Below are 25,040 nucleotides of genomic sequence, written 5' to 3' on the forward strand. Positions count from 1 at the left end.
TTGGTTGGGGTTTCTTCAGGAAAGGTCAGACAGGATGGACACAGGTTTAGATGGTCTGGCTTGGATAATTTCCATGAACTCTAAGCTATGAGGTGTAGTCCTTACTGGTTACCTGGTTACCTGGGATGATTAAAGCAGAGGACTCTTGCCTCCTGGAGTATATGGGGCAATAGCTGAGTTGCGGCTGTAGAATGGTGAGCCCATCACAGACTGTTTCTAAGAATTGGCTAGCCCAGTGAGGGGCAGTCTCTCCCTGATTGGATAAGTTTAAGAGGTTGAAAAAAAATCATAATATACAGAAAATTTAAAAAAACATATACAATGTAGTCACCATGCACATGTAAAACTCACCTTATGCCAAAGTTCACCTTACATACATAAAATTCATTTTAATCAAGTTTCAAAATCAGGACTTTTTAGTTGCGTAAGACACTTTCTCACCCCCCCACCTCCACCCCCTCCCACCAGTGCTTTTAAAAGTCATTTGACTCCAGTTGTCGTTACTTGCAATTATAAGATTTCTGACACAAGGTTTTTGTTTTCTCTCCAAAATCACTTTATTTTGATCCTGGCACTAAAAAGAGAATAGAAAGCTTACTCAATTTCTTTTCTTCTGTGTTATGAAGAACAAAAATGAATTAGAAAAGGTAAATTGCAGCTTTACTAAGTAATGAATTTTGAATAACATAATAATAGTGTTTAAGAGGAAAAATTCGCCAAAAAGTACACTTATTATATATAAGCAAAAATACACAATTACACCATTTTATACACATGCTCAGAATTTTCTGACTTTGCTACCATTCCTTTTTCCTTGTGAGAAGGCTCTTCTGGATTTCTGGGATGATAGAACCAATGCCAGGCTCCTTGATAGAGTACCTTTGACTGTTAAACAATACAAGTTTGGACTACATGGGTCCACTTACATGCATATTTTTTTCAAAAGTAAATACTATAGTACTATACATCACCAGTTGGTTAAATCCTGATCCTTGGTTGGTTGAATCCTCAGATGCAGAAATGTATAAAGAGAGGGCTGTCTATAAATTATATTCAGACTTTCAGTGGGGTGGAAGGTCAGTGCCCCTAACCCCTGCTTTGTTTGAGGGTCAGCTGTATATAGTTCTTATCCACAGTAGACCTGAAAATTGGAGGTCTATTGGATAATTTCAGCATTTGGCCATGGATTTTGTCATTTTCTCCTCATAAAGCAGAAAAGCAGGGGAAGATAAGCAGCAGAATATGAGAAAGAAAAATATACACAAATAGCTAAATTTTTATTTTTGATACTTTTAAAGAGAGAGTCAAAATTAAATAAAGGGTCAGAAAAATGTTTTTTTTAATTATCATTCTTCACCTTGTTCTTCTGTCCTTTCACAGTCTCAGTCCTAGATAAACTAATACAGAAAAATGAAAATCAGTTTCATTAAGTAGACCAGTTTCTCCGGACTCATTCTGAAGTATGAGCCAACTGAGAGAGGATGAATCTTGCCTGTGATTAGCTCACACTTCTGAAGTAGCCAGGCACCTGTGAGGATATGGGGTGGAGAGAAGATAATAATTGGGCTCTCATCTTTTATAATTATGTGTGTTTCAAATGGATGTGAACAGTAGGGTTTGAGAGGGCTACATAAAAGGAGAAAATTCTGACATGAACACTTGAGTCATTAACTCGAGTATTCAAAAGGAAAGGAAGGTAAAATTTTAAACAATAGAAGACTTAAGAAACAGAGAAACAAATAGAAATAATATTATTTATCAAAATTTAGGACACTTGTTTATTAATTTCGCACCATACAGCATCTTCATTATACTAAAGAATAACCATAGTTATTGACTGGACATACAGTGAGCTGTTTTTACCCCTTTGTGTTCAAAAACCTATGAAGTCTCAGGAAAAATTAACAATTTTTTCCTTTTTATATTTAATTTATCAAGTGAAATAGCCAGTAATGAGAAGACTCTAATGTGCTACTTATGTGTATGTGGATCATGAAAGAACTTTAACAAAATATCACATAGTATAGATGTTTTTTTTTTCCTTTTATAATATGATACTTTTCCCAGGAGTCTGTTCCTATGATGTTCTTATCTTTTAGATTAGGGTGTCTAAATAGAACATAAGTGAATTTAATTTTCCCCTTGATATTTTGTCTGTAATAAGAATATCGTCCCACCAAACGCATAGTAAGAAGTGCGGTTTAATTAGGTTTTGGGGTTTCCACCCCTTATTAAAAAGGAAAAATTACTGTCTGCCTTCCCTATATAACCAGCAACTAGCAATTTCTCTATTTAAAAATAAGCTTTCTATTTAATAAAGCAAGATTTTAAAAAGCAAGTAGGTATAGTTCCACCAGACTGTCATCTCCATGAGGACAGATGATTTGGTTTATTGATGTATTTCCAGCAATAAGGACAGATGCCAGCATACATTATTAAAGCAGCCCATCATCAAGCATCTGCTGATAATGTATAAATACATTTTTCCAACGTATCATTCACCAAACTTCCACTAGGACTAATTATCATTTAATCGCTATGTACCCATGACTCTCAACCAGGCTTGGGTAGGATGGTTATGTCATCTCACCATGAATATCTGTGTCTAGACAAGAGCCCCTCTGAGGCATAAATACTGCTAGAACTGGTGCTACACTGGCACAGAAACAGAAAAGCAAAGAGCGTTTGGTCTTTTGCTTCTTACAGATGGCTATTTCCTAGAGAAAGCACTCTCCTCGCCTGCTTACAGTCAGCCAGTTGGAGGAAAGGCCCTAATTATCCTCCCAAGTTCTGGTGCTCAGACTCTATTTCCTCTTTTGGCTTAAGACCAAACAAAATGTGAAAGTGAAAAAAAAAAAAATCAACAGGGCAATAATGCTCTTCTGTGCAGAACACAATCAGAAAATTGCTTCCTTTTCTAACAAATACTGATATATACTCTCTTCCATTCGATTAGAAGTTTGAGATTTCATATAAAGCTTAGGTTTACAAAGAAAACCCTATAGGCATATTATGTTTCTTTATTACAGCAAAAAGTCTGTTGAAGGGAACATATTATATGCAGATGCAAAATGATTTCTATTGCTAGAGTTTAATTTTCAATGTATTTAAATAGATATAAAGCATTTACCCTACTTGATATCATGTTCCTATCAGGGGCACTTTTCTCCTTTGAAATGAGAATTTTTTGTCTGTTCCCTCTTTCTAGCCTGCCTTGTTATTTCCTCCACTATCTCAGTCATCCCCCCAACACACATACAATTCCTTGACCTTTTTTTGTCTTCTCTTCACATATTTTTCTCCTGCTCTTCATCAATGTTCACAAGTTTCCACCTCCCTTCCCAAACAGACCTCACCATCTTATACCATTCACCACTTCCCTTTTGAAAAAATAGAGAAGTTACGGAGGATAGTATGAAATTTCTAGTTTTCCATTTCCCCGAGCAACAGCTTCACTAAAGACACTTCTATCAGTAGAACAGATCTATGCTGGCAAAGAAGATTAATGTAAATTTTACATATTTAAGTTTCTAGAAAATTACAAAATTTCCCTCATCTCTATTGAACTCAATACATAAAATATCTGAAATACAGGCTTCATAGCTAACAGCATAGTTTTCATATTTACTATATTTTATGAACGTGATTACCAATTAGTAGGTGGAGAGGTACGTAGCTTGAGTAGCAAGTCCATTCCAATATCTTAGAGTAAGAACTCAAGTAAAACTTACACACCTAGCATTGAACTTATGACACAGAGAATTCCCAATAAATGTTCGGCAAATAGATGAGTCAGTGAAGTGAGGATGCAGTGTATCATTCTGGCTGAAGTGTAGCGGATGAATTAGAGACTGGTCATGTTGGAAGTAGTGTGATTAGGTAGGAGATTTTTAGTGATGCCAAGTGTGTAAGTGATGAGGTAGCAGAAATGGAGAATAGCAGCCAGATATATTTTAAAGATAAAGAGGAAGCAAAATCTCTAGGATTTGTTGCCTGAGAGAATGACAAAGACAAGCAATCTTGGGTACCAGCTGGTATTTACCTAAAACTGAACATTTCAATAAAGTTCATGAATAGTTCAGGGCACGCATGGACATTTATGAGTTTACAAGACCTAGAGAGACAAGTACCGACCATTACTAAACTATCTCCCACCCCTGAAGTGTCCCTCACGCGGTGACAGGTATAAACTTGTGTACTTCTACTTCTTGATCGTGTTAAATTAATTAAACAAGTAGGCCTTTGCTGTTGTTGTCTAGTCGCTAAGTTGTGTTTGACTCTTGTGACCCCATAGTCTGCCAGGATCATCTGCCCATGGGATTTCCCAGGCAAGAATATGGGAGTGGGTTGCCATTTCCCTCTCCAGGGGATCTTCTTGACCTGGGGCTTGGACCCGTGTCTCCTACATTGGCAGGCATATTCTTTACCACTGAGCCACCTGGAAACCCTTGGTGTAAGCAAACCAATACCTGAGCCTGAAATGCCTCAAGGTTAAGAAATGAAACCCGATCACAAGCAGCCAACTAGACTTACCCAAAGAAAGTATCCACTTCAGCTATCATAAGTCAAATGATTTTCTTGCTTTTCTGTCTCCTCTTCTCTGTAAGTCTTTCTGTTATGTCAGTAGGGAAAAAAAAATGCACAACTTGAGACTCATGAGTTAAGTTTTATTTGGGGCAAAAGAGGACTATAGCCCAGGAGGCAGCATTTCAGAGAGCTCTGAAAAACTGTCCCAAAGCGGAAGAGGGGGAAGGTCAGTGCTGTATATGACTTTAGTGAAGGGGGGTATGTGCAGTCAAGCACACATGTTTGCAGAGACTGGCTGATAGCCACGAGGAGCAGATGATGCCAAAAACTCAGCCTCTGTGCACTGATATTGAACTGAATCTTGAAGACAGAATTTTGGATGAAATAGAAAAGAACAGCTTTATTGCTTTGCCAGGCAAGGGGGGACATCGAGCTCATGCCCCCCAAAACTACGCATTCCTTTCTGGGAGTATTTGATGAAGAGTTTTATAACAGTGGTTCAAGGGCAAGGTTGTTGATAAGGATCAGAGTGTATACAGGGCCTGCATTCCTTTAATCTGGCCTCAGGTGATCTCCTGATGAACTTCTGCCATTCTTGTTATTAAACTGTGACCTTCTCTCCAAAATGAAGAATACTTCATCAAATAGTTTACATCTTCCATTTGTTGAAGGATTTAGTTATGCAGAAGAACTCAAAGATATTGTTATGTATATCCCTTGAGGTGGAACTGGGATCCTGTCCTAAGGTTGCACTATTTTTCCTTGACTTCTCCTCTCTTGTCTCTGCATTCCCGCCTTTCCCTGATTAGCGACTGTTGAACCTGCCCCTGGGGGACTCAGGAAGATCATGGGGGCTGAAGCCTGTTCCCTACAAACAGAAAATGGGGACACAGAAAGGCTTCCATACTCAGGAGTCCTACGGGGTCATAATCAGTTTCCCAGATGTCATCACTAATGATTTTAGTGCTTTTCTATGTGTGAGGAGATGCAAGAATTGAGCTCATAAAATCTCCTGAAAACAACTATCTGAAGTCCTGTTCTGCTGGCTGGATGTGGACAGAGTTGGAGTCGGTGATGGACAGGGAGGCCTGGCGTACAGCAGTCCATAGGGTCGCAAAGAGTCAGACACGACTGAGTGACAGAACTGAACTGAACTGAGTCAAGGGACAAAGTAGGTGATTAAATAGTTAATTCCACTAGGAGATTGTGAGTAGAAAAAATATGGGAGACTCCTGTAAGTTAACGATTACTGAAGAAAGCAAGTTTGCTTAACCACAAAACCAAGCAAGCTTGCTTACCAACAAAGCCATGCAACAAAAGCTCAAGGTATGTCCCCAAGTAATAAGACAGTGGTGGCATGAGCCCCATATCCTGCCCAGAGAACTCAGTAAGATGGGATGTACTCTCTGCACACTTAAAAAGCATTAATTTGTGGACCTGTCTTGACCATGTAAGGACAATAAAACTCCCATGACCAACGTGGAGGAGGAGCTGATGATGGAAGCATGACATCTACTCAAGAAAGACGAAGAAGTTCTTTCCCCCTCCCCACTTTTCCTTTGATTATAAAATTATAGCCTAGTAAGTTCTCAGGGTACAGCATCCTCTAGCCTGCCCACTTGTAAGCCTCATGAATCCTATCCTAATAAATCACTTCTTATCACTTTGCTCTCACCGAATTCTTCTCTACACTGAGACATAAAAGGCCAGAGGTCTTCAGAGCCCACCAAAGCACAACCTAACAGTTTCCGTTTTTCCCAGAACACGGAGTGCCTTATCCTGATCTCACCCTGAATACCTGTTCCGGTGTAGCAGTTCGGCAGCTGCAGCAGCTCATGACTTAATCCTTATAGAGATAGATGGCAAGTGCCAATTTGTAGTTGGCACCTAGCTCCAGGGGTGGCACCCCCCTAAACAATTCCAGTTGGTGCTACATGACTTGAATTGGTTTTTGTTCAAATATACTCTTAAAATTGTTAACATGCCTCAACTGCACACTCCCATTTGATCTGCCACACTTTGCAGTAAAGATTTCTTCTGTTCATTTAATTCGAAGTGTTTTTCATTTGGTTCTTACAATATTATTGACTCCTAGCTTGTTCCCAGAATTTTCACTGTCGCATCATCTTTCAATCACAACCCTCCTTTTATTCCTCCTTCAGTGATGGACAGGGCACATACCAGCATAAGAAAGTAAGAGGTCAACAGATTGTTTGTAATTCGCTTGTAGGGGTTTTTCATGGAATCCATTTATTCTCGGGTATACTCAGTTAAAAAGAGACTATTTCCAAACTTCCTTCCTTTTTCTGTTTCTTCCTCCTTCAGGGTCGCTGACCTAGATTCCCCACACCAGGTGTGTTCACCTGGATCTCAGATTCAAGAGAAGAGTGTTCACTCCCTGCCCCTTTTGTGCCTCAGGTCACAATCTGGAGAATTCCTCTACAGAGAGAGAGGCTGGAAAACATATTTCTCATTCTTAGGAGGAGGTAATTAAATAATTTCCTTTTATGATACTGTCTTTGTTCTCTTCTTGAAAGGAAAGAGCATCCCCTTTATCACTTTAAACAGGGCAAACTAGTATTTCTAACCCTCCTCCCAAAGTTAATTAACATGTAAATACTTGTCAGTAAAAGGTAACACTTCAGCAATTAGCATATAAATGGGCCAGGGACAATATTCTGCCATAAAGAGACAGCTTGGAAGATTTTGCCAAATGTATTTGGAAAGAAAAAAATAAAATAAAATAAAGCCTTCATCATTTCCATGCAAACAGTTATGAAATAGAATGTCATCCAGAGCCTGGGGTAAAGGGAGAATGATCCTGCCTGGATAGAATGGGGTGAAGTTTGCATACTCAACTCGGTTTTATGTACGTGTTTACTCAAAAAAACGTAGGTGGAAAGTGACTAATTGTTTATGTCCAGGAAACACATCATGTTTGTTTGATTTTAATGGATAACATCAGTGAAGGAAACAGAAAACCATGGGTGGTGGGAAAAGGATTGAAGGGCTAATTTTTCCATATTGGGTATAATGATGAGCACACTCAGGAGACTGCACATGCAGGGGTTGCTTCCACTCAGCCCTGAATTTGTGTTTCAAATGAGGTAATTGTGCACCTAATGATGCATTTGCACAAGCAATTACCTGATTGGCATATGCCAGGTGAGCTTTTGAGAAATAATAGGGCAAATGCACTTTTGCTTGGCACCCATGGCACCTTAGTCTATAAAAGTAAAATAATAATTATAATCATATTTTGTGACATTCTTACTGGAATCACATGTGAAGGGGACATTCACGCTAGTGAAAGATAAGTCATTAACCCAAGAAGAAAATAAACTTTCTGACCACACTGGCAAAGATACTAGTTATTCTATATTTATTATTAAAGCTAAAACATATCCTAGTTCAAGGAGGAAAGTCTAGGATTTGTAATCAGAAAATCTGGATTGGAATTGTAGCTATGTCAATTCCAGATACCCAGATTTAGACAGATCACTTACAGACACAGAATCAAAATTGAGATAACAGTTTTGTTCATGTGTAAACTGAATCTGATAATTTATTGCATCTTGTATTACTAGTGCTGGCATTAAGTACATTATGTTAAAGACCGTTGCAGGTCAAGGTGAACCCTAGCGGGATTTTTCATCTGTTAGTGTTGACTTTCTCCAGATCTATTAAAGTCCCTCAAGCTAATCCAAGGTCCAACAGTTGGGTCAAAACCAGATTAGCAGTCTATAATTGAAGAGTGAGTATGTTTTTAGGGTACTCAAGCCTAGGAAGTATGATTCCCACAGGACAGTGGGAAGGATCTGCACATTAGTCTCAAGCATCGTGAAGCTGACCTTTTCTTCCCTGCACCCTAGAAAGTCAAGCATTCCAGGAGAACTTTCTGTGCTGATAGAAATGTCCTATAGTCTTCACTGTCCAATATGGTAGTCACTAACTACATGTAACTTGAAGTATAGTTGTTTGCTCATCTAATTGACATGAACTATTAAGGAATTGGGCATCCTTGGTGGCTCAGATGGTAAAGAAGCTGCCTGCAATGCAGGAGATCTGGATTCCATCCCTGGATCAGGAAGATTCCTCTGGAAAAGGGAATGGCAACTTACTTCAGTATTCTTGCCTGGAGAATCCCATGGACAGAGGAGCTTGGTGGGCTACAGTCCACAGGGTTGCAAAGAGTCCAGTGCATCTGAGCACACATTAAGGAATCAGAGTCTGTGCCCTAACCAAGTACCTAAAGTCCTTAACAAATTGTTCCTAAATTGACTGGGCTTTGAAAACATAGACAAAATAACAACTAATAATAATATAGTAACAGCAACAGTTAATCATTTATTGCCTTAGGCACTAATCTAAGAATTTTGTATGCTTTGTGTAATTTATTCCTTGTGAAACCTTATGCCATGGTTGTTATTATTTTCCTCATCTGACTTATTGAAGAATTGACACTTAGAAAGTCTGCATAACTTGTCCAAGGTTATAGCAAGAACATGTGGCAGAGCTGAGGTTCAAACCAGATGGGCCAGACTCCAGGGCCAAATGCCCTAACCACTGTGTGATGTGGTTTTGTACCACTTCAAGGTAAGAATGTTCTAGAAAGATGATAGAATTTCTTGGACTTCATAGGAGAACAGAAGTTTCCATGCTAGACAACCCTTCCACCAATGGATTAATATCAGTGAGTCTGCAACTTGGAAAACTGCTTCCTGGGCAATTTAAGGGAATACTGGGATAAAGGAATGTCTGGACCAACCTTTCTCCAAGGCAAACAGTCAAACAATGATCTCACTTCTTCTTAAAGGGCTGGAATGGAATAAGCCACATGAGTCTAGGTTATTGGAAAGGCTAATTTCCCAGAATGAATATAGTCCGGACTGATGGGAGCACGTTTTTGCTGTGGTCACTGTAGGCTGAGGACCCACAGCCTATCACATTCCCTGACAGCCTCCTGCCTCTCTTCCTTCTATGAGTCTCGCTGTGCTGCCTGTGTCAGCCTGGGCTTTTGTGAATGATTTATAGTACCAGTTGAGATTGCCATTCTTCCCAAAGAAAGATTGCCATTCTTACTTACTCACTCACATAAACGGGTGAGGTTGACTTAGAACTGAAAAATGGTAATCTGATCCGAAGTGAAAATATTCATGACTCTGGTTTCCAGAACAGGTATGTGAAATAGAGGTCATGGGTGAGAGGTGGGGGAGCAGGAGATGGCATCTTCCTTTGATGTTGCAAACAACTTTAGCATTGTGTGTGTGTGTACATGCGCATACGGCATTGTGTGTGTACGTGTGTGCAGTGCACATACGGCATCGTGTGTGTGCATGTGTGTACATGCACATACGGCATTGTGTGTGTACACGTGTGCAGTGCACATATGGCATTGCGTATGTGTACATGTGTGCATGTGCACATACGGCACTGTGTGTGTGCGTGTGTGCAATGCACATACATGTATGCACCACATTTCAAGCCCATCAATGTTCACTGTGCTACCCTGTACCTCCCACTCTGCCTATTAAACTTGTAGCAAGTGATCCTTGCATATATTCTTCCTGGAACCTAATCATACTGTAGTTATTAAAAATGTTTAGAACTATTTTTTTTAATGTTAATGAAACCTTCCATAGATTTGGAAAAAAATTTAAATGTAAAATATAGCAGAAATAAGGATATTGGTGACAACTAAAAACACTAACTTCCTGGATGATAGTTCTATATACCGGGACATGATCATATCCAATTAAGTTGAGCTCTATTCAGTAATCACTGTGTAATGGGATAGACTCACAGAGTAATAGGATTTGTTTAAGACAAGGATAGAGCAGCTTAACACACATTAGATATCTCGAATGCATTAAGAGTAAAAAAAGACCGACTGATGCAAAATCACTTGGAAGAAACAGAGAAAAATGAAAATATTCTTAAAGGTTAGATGTATGGTTGCTCTGAAAAGTCTTAGTGGACATTCTCAAACTTTGTTGTCCAGTAATTTTCATCATGGACTTAAAAGTAGAATTAAAAAGAGAACTTTCAATGTGAAGACACTCACCCTCAAACTTTTTTTGTAAGATCACTGACCCCGACTGATCAAAGTTTGGTCTGGAAAAGCCAGGACAAGATCTCAGAAGGTCACGATGGCCCCAAACACACTGTTTGGCCTCTCAGATAGAGAACTTTCAAAAGGAACTGTGAATGCTTTGTCACGCTTGAACTAGATATTAGTTGGCTAAGCTGAGAATCAAATATGGGAAATTAGTTGCCATTAAAACATGGCTTCAGGCCGTTCATTTCTCATCAGCCAAGCCGTGCGGGCCTCCTGCTGTGGACAGCGAACATTAGCTTACTAAATACTTCAGCTCATCAGACACTGCATTACTCATGGATGGGCCTGAATTTCGGTGATGGGGGGGGGAGAGGAAACAACAATTAAAAAGCATAAACACTGGCATTTATCTGAGTAGAGATTAATGCTCTATGATATTAGAAAAAAACAATAAGAATTATTATTCATTGACATGTACAGATAGTCACAATTTATTTTTAAGGGGGAAATAAACTGGTTAGAAAACCATTTTTATCTGATTTTATTTTTGTTTAAAAGTGTGTGTGTGTGTGTGTGTGCACACGCGCGCATGTCTGTGTAGGGTTATATGTGATTTTAACCGGGAAAAACTTTTTTTAAATGACAAAATTTTTACAAGTGTAATTTGGTGGAGGGGACATATAAAGGATATCTCTTTATAATTTGTTTTATTCAACTGTATTTTCAATAATTTTGTACTTCAATTATTATGATTTTGTAATAAACACCTATGATTTATGACATAAAAAAATAATAGACGTTAAACAAAAGATCATGTTTTTCTCTCCTTTTTGAAACAAGGAGCCTTTCAACTACATGAAGGAGAAAATTCCAAAGTGAGTATAAATGAATTGTGAATAGAAAATACCATATATCATGGGGCTCCTCCTGTTCTATCAGCTCTAGAATTGTATTGCATAGGACTGCCTTAAGACTGGACATCCAGAGTCACCTGACATTCTCCCTGGCCTTTCTACAACCTCAAAGTTTGCACAGACTCCCCTTTGTTCTCCCAAAGTGAACAACAACAAAAAAAGAGTGTATATTTTTAGTGCAAAATAGTGCAATCTTTATACTCAGAAGTTTGGGTCAGAAGCTCTTGATCTGAACCATGGTTCCACTGGATAATAGCTACATGACTTTGAACAAGCCACTTAAAATCTCTGAGTTTCAGACCGTTTATCTGTAAAATGAAATGGTAAAATCTACCTCACACAATAACCTTCAGGATTAAATTAGTTAATGTATGTAAAGCCCCAAAGGGAGTTAATCTCAGAGTTTTGAACTTAATCATTTGTCATGCAGTGATGTCAAAATAAAGACTATGGATAGGAAAATGGGCCACAATGGTGGAGTCTAACTCAGGGTTTAGAAAGTGTAGGCAACCCCCAGACTTAGCAAAGTGGAGGTGTGGTAGGAGTCTCTAAATGTGCATGTTGTAACTGGTAGATTGCCCAGGAATTGTGGATCCAATTCTGCAAGATGCTTAAACCCCTACACACTGAGAAGGTGCCTACCCAGAAGCACAAAACTCCTGAACCCTTAGCTATATGATCTTGAAACATGTCTCTGAGATTCCAAGTCCACTCTCTCTTCTCTAAAATGAGGATGCCGTCTACTTTGTTTCAGAGTTGTTGTGGGACTCAAAAACTCTTTGTAAGGTCAAAAATGCAACCTATTTTTTTCCAGTGATGTACTGGTGAAGAATCGCCTGCCAATGCAGGAGCTGCAGGAGACAGGTTCAATCTCTGAGTCAGGAAGAACCATGGAAGAGGGCACGGCAGCCCACTCCAGTATTCTTGCCTAAAGAATCCCATGGACAGAAGATCCTGGCAGGCTACAGTCCATAGGGTTGCAAAGAGTAGGACACACGTGAAGCGACTTTAGCACCGCAGAAACCCTAATAGTTCAGTTCAGTCACTCAGTCGTGTCCGACTCTTTGCGACCCCATGAACTGCAACACGCCAGGCCTCTCTGTCCATCACCAACTCCCAGAGTCTACCCAAACCCATGTTCATTGAGTCAGTGATGCCATCCAACCATCTCATCCTCTGTCGTCCCCTTCTCTTCCCGCCCCCAATCCTACCCAGCATTAGGGTCTTTTCCAATGAGTCACCCTTAGCATGAGGTGGCCAAAGTATTGGAGTTTCAGCTTCTACATCAGACCTTCCAATGAACACTCAGGATTGATCTCTTTTAGGATGGACTGACTGGATCTCCTTGCAGTCCAAGGGACTCTCAAGAGTCTTCTCCAACACCACAGTTCAAAAGCATCAATTTTGTGGCGCTCAGCTTTCTTCACCGTCCAACTCTCACATCCATACATGACCACTGGAAAAACCATAGCCTTGACTAGACAGACTTTTGTTGGCAAAGTAATGTCTCTGCTTTTAAATATGCTATCTAGGTTGGCCATAACCTTCCTTCCAAGGAGTAAGCGTCTTTTAATTTCATGGCTGCAAGTCACCAACAGCAGTGATTCTGGAGCCCTAAAAAATAAAGTCTGACACTGTTTCCACTGTTTCCCCATCTATTTCCCATGAAGTGATGGGACCAGATGCCATGATCTTAGTTTTCTGAACGTTGAGCTTTAAGCCAACTTTTTCGCTCTCCTCATTCACCTTCATCAAGAGGCTCTTTAGTTCTTCTTCACTCTCTGACATAAGGGTGGTGTCATCCACATATCTGAGGTTATTGATATTTCTCCCGGCAATCTTGATTCCAGCTTGTGTTTCTTCCAGCCCAGCGTTTCTCATGATGTATTCTGCATAGAAGTTAAATAAGCAGGGTGACAATATACAGCCTCGACGTACTCCTTTTCCTATTTGGAACCAGTCTGTTGTTCCATGTCCAGTTCTAACTGTTGCTTCCTGACCTGCATACAGGTTTCTCAAGAGACAGGTCAGATGGTCTGGTATTCCCATCTCTTTCAGAATTTTCCACAGTTTATTGTGATCCACACAGTCAAAGGTTTTGGCATAGTCAATAAAGCAGAAATCGATGTTTTTCTGGAACTCTCTTGCTTTTTCGATGATCCAGCGGATATTGGCAATTTGATCTCTGGTTCCTCTGCCTTTTCTAAAACCAGCTTGAACATCTGGAAGTTCATGGTTCACGTAGACCTTCTAGAACTAACATCCAAAAAAGATGTCCTTTTCATTATAGGGGACTGGAATGCAAAAGTAGGAAGTCAAGAAACACCTGGCGTAACAGGCAAGTTTGGCCTTGGAGTACAGAATGAGGCAGGGCAAAGGCTAATAGAGTTTTGCCATGAGAACACACTGGTAATAGCAAACACTCTATTCCAAAAACACAAGAGAAGACTCTACACGTGGACATCACCAGATGGTCAACACCGAAATCAGATTGATTATATTCTTTGCAGCCAAAGATGGAAAAGCTCTATACAGTCAGCAAAAACAAGACCAGGAGCAGACTGTGGCTCAGAAACCCTAATCAGCAAAATGTAAATCAAGAGAAGCCTCTCCCCTAGAATTAAGTACAAAAACAAAGCTGGGCTCCAGGAATTCTTCATAAGGTGGCCAACTCGTCCCAGTTTGCCTGGCACTTTCTTGAGTTTAGCACTGAAAGTCCACTGACCTGGGAAACTGCTGAGTGCAGGCTGTTCCCATCCCTCATGGCTGTGTCCCTTTGAGTGTCTGCTCCATTTTCTCCCACTGTGGACCAGCTTCCTCCATTTCTCTGGCCACATGGTTAGAACTATAGTTAGAAGCAGCTTCCAATCTCTACTCTTTTATAGACAGTTTGTTTATTTTTAATTGAAAGATGATTGCTTTACAATATGGGATTGATTTCTGCCATACATCAACATGAATTAGCCACAGGTATACATAGGTCCCCTCCCTCTTGAACCTCCCTCCCACCTCCCAGCCCTCTAGTTGTTACAGAGCCCCGGTTTGAGTTCCCTGAGTCATACAGCAAATTCCCATTGGCTACCGATTTTACATGTGGTAGTGTATATGCTTCCACGCTACTCTCTCCATTCAATCCCTGCTTTTGTTATAGCATGGGCAATTTCATTTCTTATTGCCCATGATGTACTATAGTTTACTCCATTTTTAAAAGTCTCATATTTTTCCCTCAGATAGTAATCAAAACGATATACCCAACATCTCTATTTTTATAAGGAAAAACCTGCTTAAGGAGGTACTATACTGGATGAGTTCAGTGCACTCCTGAGATTATATACTTTCAGATGAAACTGTTTAGACACCCACTTTGAGAAATCGTGGAACGTAGGAAGTGTCCCTGTTTTTAAGGAGCTTTCATTAAAATCTGCACCCCCTCCTGATGGCAAGTTCTATGAAAACAGCAACCTGGCTATTATGCTTGCCATATTGATGTTAGTGCAGTTGGCCAAGAGGATGAACATTCGAGGTAAATTAAAATGAAAACCTGAAAGTTAAGGGTTGAGATGTATGTTACATGGTCTATAGGATAGAAACTCAGAGAAGCAAAGGAGGCAACGAAGTGTATTGGTCTTGGAAAAGATTTGGAATGGATGAAAATAGATTTGCAATGAGATGGGGAAGCCAATTTCTTTATTGACTTCCTCATTTGGTTCCTGACTCACAGTAGTAAACAACAAGCATAGTTCATGTACCACAAGAAAACTAAGCTCGCAGCCCAGATTCTATGGATCAGGGGAATGACTTTCACATATTGGCAAGTCACACAGCATTTCCCCCTCTTTGAAAATTACTTATACTCTGCAAGAATATAGATACAGAGCAAGATCAGCTGTTAGAGCTACTGACAGTTCTCTTCTTGATCAACCCCAAGTTCCTTCTGTCTCAATGGCTTGTTTTTAAAAGCATGCAGATTTTATGAATGTTTTTTCTGTTATATGATTAAACACAGTGGAAAAAAATAACTAGCCTGAATCTCATTTTCATTTGTTTTTTAACCTTTCTTCCCATTTCCTCACAATCTCTTCTTTTCCAGCTGCCCAGCTCCACCTCATTCTTTTTTTAAATTGAAGTATAGTTGATTTATAATACAATGTTGTGTGAATTAATCCAGCTACACACACACACACACACATATACATATATACATTCTTTAATATTATTTTCCATTATGCTTTATCATAGGATACTGAATATTCTCTGTGCCATACAGTAAGATTTTGCTGTTTATCCTCCCTTCTTCTTGCACGTAGATTTCTATTGGATGCTTCCACTCTGGCAGTCAGCTATGGGCCTTAATCGACACATTATTAAATACACTCAGGCATCATTTGAACTGGAACAAGAATAAACTCCAAGCAAAGCGCTCAAGTCAGCCTTCCAGATTTCTGTGTCAGAGTGCCCTCTAAGAAGAGTGGAATCATTTTTTTCCCATCGCCTTTCTCCAGCATTGCAGGGATTCTAAACAAGCCAGACTGGAATAAAATCTCCATGATACATCCTCACCACTTGGCATTTCATAGTGGTGACTGCCTAACAGTTTATACTGAACCATGTAGCACTTGCCCATTTGGTCTGACAGCTCTGTTATTATAGATGAGCACCCCAGACCACGAGAGGGTCACTTAATCCAATGTTGGTTTCATTTGGGTATTCTCATTTTGATCAACATTGCTTACTGAGCAAGCTCTGCTAAACCTCCCCCTGCACTGACTGCCTGCAGGGAGAAGGGGACAGACTCAGTTTCTGGTTCCAAGAAAAATTCAGCAAGCTGAGGGGCAAATTACCCCCAAACTCCAGATCACCTATGTAAACAGTTGTCATAGGTGTCTAGGAAAGAGAAGCCTTATTGTTTGTCCTGCTTGATTTTTCTGTAGCTAAGAAGACAATTGCTTCCTTGCAAACATGGGCAGATTAAATATACTACATTCTGTCCTTTTGCCATCTGCTTCTTGCTTATTTTATTTTAAGCTGCATGACTAAACTTTATTATCCGACGGTGAAGGTGGGCTCTGTCGTTGCTGTGCTCAACTCCTAGAGGCTTGGAATGAATGCCAAGTTGCAGGGCTGATCTGCAAAGGGTGAGTCAGAAATCAATTGGCCACTGTGCAATTATCACTCGCTGTGTCAAATACTGAGACATTAGCATTCTAAGATTCCTTCTGGCAAGATTCACAGCAGGAGGGAGGCAGTGAACAGCAGCAACAAAAACCTTGTTTTGTTTTATTCCTCTAAATATCTGTATTTACATAATATCCCTCTCTTTGTGCTTGCCTCCAAGTAATGCAAGGAAAAATCTGTTCAGGAGCTCTGTCTCTAAACTTTTCCCGGAGTTTTTGTGGTTTCCAGTCTATCTTTCTCGTCTATTTCCCCAATATCTTAGTCTTCGATCATTGGAAGCAAGTGGAGCGCTCCGTAGGAACTTCTGACTATTCCTTTCTATTCCCATTTATTCCGGTTTCTTCCTCATTTAATCTGACTTCTATAACTGAGATTACAGTGAGGTGAGAAAGTCACTCTTCGCAGGTAGAAGAGTTAAGGGAACACCAAAAAACTCAGCAACCTACATAAATAATGTTTCAGGACAATATTATTTTCAAGCATGTTTCTAATTAAACTTTTCTTAAAATTTTGAGATACAGTTTCATAAGCAGCTGTAAGAAAAAATATAAAGAAATTTCCCTACAGCTTCCCTTTACTCAGTTCCCCCCAACGGTAACATCCTGCAAAACTATAGTATATATCGCAACCAGGATATTGACACCAGTACAGTCAAATTATAGAGCATTTCCATCATGACAAGGGTCTCATGTGGCCCTTTTATATTAGTGTCCACTTTTCTCCCATGCCTGTCACCCTTTAGTCCTAAGCAATTGCTAATGTCTTCTCCAATTTCATAATTTTGTCATTTAGAGAATGTTGGATCAACAGAGTCAAACAGTATATGACTTTTGGGGATTTTCTTCTCACTGAAATTCTTCAGAGACCATCCAGGTTGTTGCATGCATTGACAGCTTGTTCCTTTTTATTGCTAAGTAATACGCCATGGTGTGGGTGACTACAGTTGTTTCGGCATTCACTCACTTGAGGGGCCTCTGGCTTGTTTCTGCTTTGGAAACCAATGAAGCACCTATGAAACATCATGTATAGATTTTTGTGTGAACACAGGTTTTCTTTTAAGGGGCAAATGGGCAAGGGTGCAACGTCTGGGTCATACGGTGGTTGCATGGTTAGGTCTCTAAGAAACCACTAATAACAAACTGTTTTCCAGAATGGCTGTACCATTTTGCATCCCATTAGCAATGTATGAGTGATCCATTTTCTCCCTTTCTCCTAGCATTAGTCTTTGTCACTATTTTTCATTTTAGCCATTCTGACAGGTGAAGTGGTTTTAATTTGCATTCTCTAAACTCCAACAATTTTATCATCTTTTCATTGCTTACTTGCTATCTGAATATCCTCTTCAGAAAAACTTTTCTTCATGAGTTTTGTCCATCTCCTAATAGGATTTTTTTTTTTACTGTTGATTTGAGAGCTCTTTATATATTCTAGAAGCTTGCCCTGTGTTGGATATGTGTTTTGCAAATATTCTACCCCCGCTACCTCCACCCCAGCTGAATTGTGTAGCATGTCTTCTTTATCCTCCTCACAGGGTCTTGAAAGAGTAACAGTTATACATTCTGATGAATGGATTAATTCCAATTTATTGATAATTTTCAGTTTTAAATTGTCCTTTTAGTGTCAAGTTTAAGAACACTTTGTCTAGCCTCAGACAAAGATATAAATTAAATTTATATTTAATTCCATTTTGAGTTGTTTTGTCGCATGAGAAGTAAAATTTAGGTCGAGGTTCGTTTTTTTGCTTATGATGTTTAATCGTCTAGCACTATGTATAGAAAAGGCAACATTTTCTCCCTTGAATTCTATTGCACCCTTGTCAAAAACCAATTAAGCATATTTAATTTATCTGTTTATGGGTTCTTAATTCTGGTCCATTGATCTATTGTCTGTTCCTCCATCAATACCACACAATCAAAATAAATACAAAAAAAATCCATGATGGACAAAATATCAAAATTGTAGATGACACAGAATCAGGAACAGTGCTGTGCTGAGCCATACTAGAGCCTGAGGCAAAAGAAAAATCAATAATAGTGATCCTTCTGGTGATTTCCAGTCATCAATATGAACAACTATCCATTTGAACGTTTGCTAACCAGTCAACCTGGAGAAGGAAATGGCAACCCACTCCAGTATTCTTGCCTGGAGAATCCTGGGGACGGCGGAGCCTGGTGGGCTGCCATCTATGGGGTCGCACAGAGTCGGACACGACTGAAGCAACTTAGCAGCAGCAGCAGCAGCAGCCAGTCAACACACCACATATTTGTATGTAGGTTGGAAAATAATTCATTTCTTATCCAAGAAATTCCCAAAAGACATAACAAAGACAAATACCAATAAAGTAACTGTAAAACATACTTCCAAACATCTGAATAATTTTTAATTTAATATCTGTCAAGGTTTTCATCTAAATGTTTAGCATTGTAAGGTGTAGCTAACAAGAACTATGCAATACAAAAAGTTTCGTAGAAGGGAAAATTTATCACTGCTACAGATGTTCTGTGCAATTTATGGTGTGTATTCCTTAAGAAGGGCTTCCCAGGTGCCTCAGTGGTAAAGAATTCATCTGCCAGTTCAGGAGATGTGGGTTCAATCCCTCGATCTGGAAGATCCCCAGAGTAGGAAATAGCAACCCACTCCAGTATTCTTGTCTGTAAAAATCCATGAACACTGGAGCCTGGGGGCTGCAGCCCTTGGGGTCACAAAGAGTCAAACACGGCTCAGAAACTGAGTACATATGCACTCATTCCTTAAGAAAGGGGAGAAAACAGTTGCACAGATCTTGCCCATAAGATAAGTAAATAACAAATAATAGTGACTAATACACACTAGTAATACGGGGCTTCCCGGGTGGCTCAGACAGTAAAGAATCTGCCTGTAATGCAGGAGACCTAGGTTCGATCCCTGGGTCAGAAAGATCCCCTGGAGAAGGGAATGGCAACCCACTCCAGTATTCTTGCCTGGAGAATTCCAAGAACAGAGGAGCCTAATGGGCTATAGTCCATGGGGTTGCAAAGAGTCGGACATGACTAAGCAACTAACACTTTCACTTTGTCTAGTAATATAGTATGATGAGAATGAATTGAATATCAACCAATTTTTTTTTGTGTGACAATTCTGAAAATGTCTTTGTAAGTAAGGGTGAAATTAAAATTACTTAACACCTATGTTATGGACATCAGCAAATCATAAAGGATGTTGGCCCTAAATAACAGGTAGGCCTGTTCTGGGGTGCATCAGCCCAAAATCTGCCCTATCATAAAGGGTGTGTAATTCAGATATAATGGTAAGAGGGACCTTTTGCTTTTACATTCTGCACATAAAATCTTCAGTTACTTGATGAAATTTTTTATTTTGATATTCATCAGAGTCATTTAAAATATGTCAGCAAATATTTGTTGATTGCCATGTTCAAGATGCTCACATACATGTATATAATTAATTGATGTACATATTCTTTATGTACTTCAATAGGCATTTCTGAGTGGCAGACAAATGTAAAGAAACTTCTTTTTATTTGTTTTGTTTTTTGCTTTCAAATCAGTATACTTTATTGTAATAACTGTTGTTTTTTATATAATTTGGATAATTGAGGTGTTAATTTAGACCCCCAAGGGATAAAGTGTATCAGGCAAATTCAGTGAATTCTCTTAATAATCCTGAGTGGTATTAGCATTCCCTTTTTACGGAGAGGAAAACTGATGACCTTGAAAGTGGTAGAGTTTGAACCAAAACCCACATACTCTAACTGCTGATCCTGTTCCCTTCATCATATATGTAAAGAAATTCTCTGCAAATGACAAAGCTTTGTCTGAATTATCGACATTTTTATTCCTATTAAAAAAGAATATTCTTCTATATATATGAAAATGACTGTGAAAGGTGGCTTACAAAACTATGGCTTTGAGTAGCCCCTCAACGCTAAAAGACAAGTAATCAGTTGAGGGATAATTGGTTTTGCTTTATTGTTCATTAATGTCCAAGTCCTTCTTAGTCCCCAGGCAGAGACACATACTTCATTTTTCGCATGCTGGTTTTTAAAATTGTTTTTATTTTCTGAAGAGTGAGTTACCTAAACCAACCAGCTCTGTCGATGTGTTAGTTTTGTAAAACAACAAGTGCCTTGCTCAGGTAGGCCTCTCTATTAGGCTAACATCATTCAAATCCTTTCAGGCTGTATGTGACACCTCGGATGAAGACTTGGTGTTTTAGTTATTATTGAACCACAAGAACCAGACACATAATTGGTGTTCTAGAAGGATGTTTGCCTTCATTTGCTGAACATCTTACTTTCTATAATATCCTTAAGGCGGTAAAACTTATTATATTGAAACTATTGCAAGACTCTTACACTGATGAATTAGAAAACTCCCTGCCCTTTTCCTTCTCTGGCTCTCCCCACCTTTGACCTTCCACCTCCTGCTACTGCTCTCCTTGTTATGGTCCCGGGCGCACGTTTGCTTCATGAAGTGCCAGGAATAGGTCCATGAGCGCCACTGTAAAAAAGAAGAAAACATACAGCTTACCATTTCTCAATATTTACTCAACTGACAACAGAGTAATATTTTGGGGGGTTGAGCTGGGGGGAGAACCACACGAGTCAGCCCAGGAGACTTGCCAAATGATTCAGTTAAATTGGAAATATTAATTTAGTTGAGTGGACATCGATCAGCTTTACTCTGTTGAGTCCAGTGTTAATTTTATCGACTCATTTTATGAATCCATTGTTGGTGTAAGTCTACGGACTCACTAGCATTTTCATAAAGGTGTCACATTACCCGGATATACCTCTTTCAATAGTACGTAATTATGATGAGTAAAGATAACAACTATGTTAAGTGACTTTTTGGGAGGGATTGTTTTAGAAGGGACAAAATGTTCATGTAGAATGAGCAACAGTAACCATTTGCATAAAGGAGCTAAAAAGGAAAAAATAATAGAAAAGAGTAAAAAGGAAAGGCACAGAACTGACACCCAAAGCAAAGGGCAGAAAGAAGAGAGTGAAGCAGGTGCATACATATATATTGTATATTTTTAAAACAGAATGTTAAGAATGATGCATGATCAATAGATGGTCACAAATTTTTTTTTGGAAGAATATGGAGAGAAATAATGGTCTTTGAATTTAACCTGGAGAAAATTACTGGTGATTCTATGGAGAGCACTTCTGTTCGTTACAGTGAGAAGACCTAAGGCAGCTGGTAGAGCCGTAACAAGTAATCAGCTGTCTGCATTTGGAGGTGTCCAATAAGAGGAAACTTCCCAGGGAAAAATGATAGGACATAAACTATTCTATCCTCATATGCTTCCAGGGATATGGTCAGTGCCCCTTCCTCCCCTGAGCTCCTGTAGTCTATCCATCTGCAACCTTCATTTGGCACTGAGAACCTGCTGGCTTGTATTGTTCTTTATTTCTTAAAGAGTTGGGCTGATTCCAAAACAGGCTGCAAGTCCTTTAACAACTGCTTTATATTGTCTGCCACAATGCCTTGTACATAACCACAGTGAAAGCAGTATCAGTAGTTGTTGAGGTAGTAATGATAAAAGTAATACTAGAAATAGCTGTTGCTATGACTGTGCTAAGCATTTTATATGTTTTATCTCATTTAATCTTCCTGCCAGGGTAGCTATGGTTATTATCTATCATTATCCTCAACTTGAAAGTAAGGATGCTAAGACTCAAATAGCTTGCTTCTGCTCGTACAGCTTGTAGATGACAGAGTGGGCATCAAATCCAAGATGAGTTTCAGTGGCCAAGCTTTAGTGAGGAGGACTTGGTACAGTCTTTTTCTTTCGCTGATATCCAAAATTCTAAACCATGAGAATTTTATCAAGATATCCAGAGCAACAAGTTGTTTTGTGTTTGCCACTGGAATCTTAAATTTTCTTGGCTTTATGATTTGCAACCAGTAGCAAAATGGTTTATGTCTGAGAGAAGCTTGAGGTCATGGTGTCTCTGGTGAGGTGGCAGGGGCCGGGGGAGGAAGTCTGGAGAAAAAAGCCCTAGATCTCAGCAAGGCAGATAAGTAGCAGAGCATGTTGTCTGTCAAATCAGCCACTCATGGAAACAGGGCACAGGCAGAGGGCAGGCAGGGTTGACAGACGAAACACAGAACGCTGGGTTAAATGTGAATTTCAGGTAAACAACAAAAGACTTTAGTATATCTCAGATAGAGCATGGATCATCTTAAAATATAAAATACAAATTTGACTGGACAGTCTCTGGTTTTATTTGCTAAATCTGACAACCTTAAGGCCTGTACACATTTCCCCCATCTTTTGAGGTACTGAGGAAGTATAGATCTGAAGCATAATCCAGGAAGGGAGGAAGAAAAGGAACATTTCTGTCATTCTTTTGAAAACCAGGACTGCTATCAAATAAATCTGACCAGCTGCCCTGGTGGCTTAGACGGTAAAGCATCTGCCTACAATGCTGGAGACCCGGGTCCAAACCCTGGGTCTGGAAGATCTCTTGAAGAAGGAAATGGCATCCCACTCCAGTATTCTTGCCTGGAAAATCCCATGGATGGAGGAACCTGGTAGGCTGCAGTCCATGGGGTCGCTCAGAGTCGGACACGACTGAGAGACTTCACTTTCACTTTCTTTTCACTTAAAAGAGTTAGTGTTTTTAAGTCTGAATCATATTCATTCAAAATACAGGCAAAAAAAAATTTAACTAAAACATATTATTCGGTCCTTTTTATTTTTTCCACCTTACACACCCAAAAAAACGAACTTGTAGAATTTCAATCCCTTCCACATGCCATAACTAATTTTATCAGTTTTATGGGTTCTGCAGGACAAACACCAAACATTGGGCCCTCATTACAATGTGTGAAATGTCTCCACTCAAGATACTGGGGACCATCTATTTTCTCTCAGCAGTCCCATCTGTCCGGTCTCTGATAGAAAACCACAGGGCCTTTGAACAGCAAAAGGACTTCAGAGGTCACCATGCTAAATTCCATTCCTCCAAAAATGGCTGTTCTTAGTCATGGACAGATGTGTCTACAGATTTGTGGTTCAGTTGAAACTCTGCTTGTGATAATTCAGATAATCATATTTCACAAGTTGTGTCTTACCAAATTTGCTCTAAACATGACACTTAGGAAACAAATCCGGTCCCCGACACAGTCTCAGCAGATTGTAGTCAGTACCCAGGCACCTAGACACACTGGTAGGATTTAGGGAGCTTGGATACACCTCACAAACAGTTTCCAGGGGCTGCAGTTCCTGCAGGTCAAGAACCTGGACTCACTCTCCTTTCCTCCCTCTCATTGTTCTCTCTCCTAGTCTCAGCAGTCCTCCTCGACTCTCTCAGCTTTTGACACATTGGGCATGACATTGTGACCTCCCCCTCTGGGAGTCATAGTGCCAAGTTCCTCCTGGAACGAGAGAGAGATTCCGGTTAGTCTAAATATTCATATTATAGAAATATTTCAGAGGGACAAAGAATGATATAAGGCAATCCATATTTCTTAATTATCAGAAAGTGTCTTTCTACTTAAAGTTTAAGAGTAAATTACTTTCTTAAGAGTAAATTCACTTTTTTAAGAGTAAATTACTTTCTTAATTCCTAAAGGTAGCCAACCACCTTTAGGAATTAAGAAAGTACTACTTGATACTAGAGGGCGTGGCAAACCACTCCAGTATTCTTACCTAGAGAATCCCAGGGACAGAGGAGCCTGGTGCGCTGCAGTCAACAAAGTCACAAAGAGTCAGACACAACCGAAGCGACTTAGGACAGCATTGCAAAAAGCATGATTTCATCCCTAAGTTCTCCATCGTGTCAATCTAAAGAGCTTCTGAAAGGTTATGTTCCCAATCAAAATGTCAGTCCTCTGAACTTCCTTATATGTTATCCCTCTAAATGAACCCCATTGAAGATGAAGTAATTTTCATCTCATGAAACTAGGTTCTCAGTTCAGTTCAGTTTAGTTGCTCAGTTGTGTCCAGCTCTTTGCAACCCCATGGACTGCAGCATGCTAGGCCTCCCTCTCCATCACCAACTCCTAGCGCTTGCTCAAACTCATGTCCATCAAGTCAGCGGTGCCATCCCACCATCTCATCCTTTGTCGTCCCCTTCTCCTCCTGCCTTCTATCTTTCCCAGCATCAGGGTCTTTTTCAACTAGGTTCTAGAAGGAACATCTAAAACATGAGGCAAATCTCTTCAGGATTTGATGACTCAATCGTATCTGTGGTATCAAAGGGAAATGTTAAATCACTATCATTTCCATTGGTTATCCATTTTAGAAAAAAAAAAATAAGAAGTAACTGACTATCAAAATGAAAAAAAAAAACTTAAAACTCAGACTATAAATACCCACTTTAGTAGAAAAATAATGCTCAACTGAATTCCAGTAAA

At 39.5% G+C, this 25,040-nt stretch overlaps 1 long non-coding RNA gene across 1 annotated transcript in view; it reads right to left on the reverse strand.

Annotated features, from left to right (window-relative positions):
• Positions 1-20,920: 20,920 nt before the first annotated feature.
• Positions 20,921-25,040, reverse strand: part of LOC145509020 (uncharacterized) — a 63,808-nt gene continuing 59,688 nt past the window's right edge. Inside the window, exons 10-11 of the long non-coding RNA XR_014055789.1 lie at positions 23,933-24,059; positions 20,921-21,170 (exon numbers count right to left, since the gene is read on the reverse strand). This is a non-coding gene — a long non-coding RNA (uncharacterized LOC145509020). The remainder of the gene's footprint in view (positions 21,171-23,932; positions 24,060-25,040) is intronic.

Source organism: Giraffa tippelskirchi, chromosome 6, assembly GCF_054371585.1.
Source record: "Giraffa tippelskirchi isolate mGirTip1 chromosome 6, T2T-mGirTip1v1.2.pri, whole genome shotgun sequence".
Lineage (NCBI taxonomy): Eukaryota > Metazoa > Chordata > Mammalia > Artiodactyla > Giraffidae > Giraffa > Giraffa tippelskirchi.